General features: G+C 50.0%; 1 protein-coding gene across 1 annotated transcript in view; it reads left to right on the top strand.

The window, feature by feature from the left end:
- Window positions 1-330, top strand: part of LOC107690115 (nucleolar protein 12-like) — a 5,542-nt gene that overhangs the window by 2,145 nt on the left and 3,067 nt on the right. The gene's annotated exons all lie outside the window — the stretch shown is intronic.

Genomic DNA, 330 nt, shown 5'->3' with positions numbered 1-330 from the left:
ACAAGAGAAAACGCATCTCAAACCCCGTTGCACACCGTTTCCAGGAAACATGTCGTTCAAACCGGAAACCGTAGCAAATCGGTGCACACCGGTTTGAGCTTGAACTTGCCCAAACGTCTGTGTATTTGACAAATATTGCATTTAATTCACTTCATCTGTGATAGAGTATGCGAACACTGCGTGAGTGTCACTAACGGGAGCAGAAAGTGTCCGGCTTGACACGCTCTGTTTTCAACTCCGCCCCCGACTGCAAGCGGCTACTCTCGTTGATCGCCGTCTGTAGCCGTGCTTCAAGTCGAACGCTCCTCTTGACTACTACTCCCTCCCACA

Source organism: Sinocyclocheilus anshuiensis, unplaced genomic scaffold (assembly GCF_001515605.1).
Source record: "Sinocyclocheilus anshuiensis isolate Anshui unplaced genomic scaffold, SAMN03320099.WGS_v1.1 scaffold1649, whole genome shotgun sequence".
Lineage (NCBI taxonomy): Eukaryota > Metazoa > Chordata > Actinopteri > Cypriniformes > Cyprinidae > Sinocyclocheilus > Sinocyclocheilus anshuiensis.
This window is presented reverse-complemented; position numbering and strand designations above follow the sequence as displayed.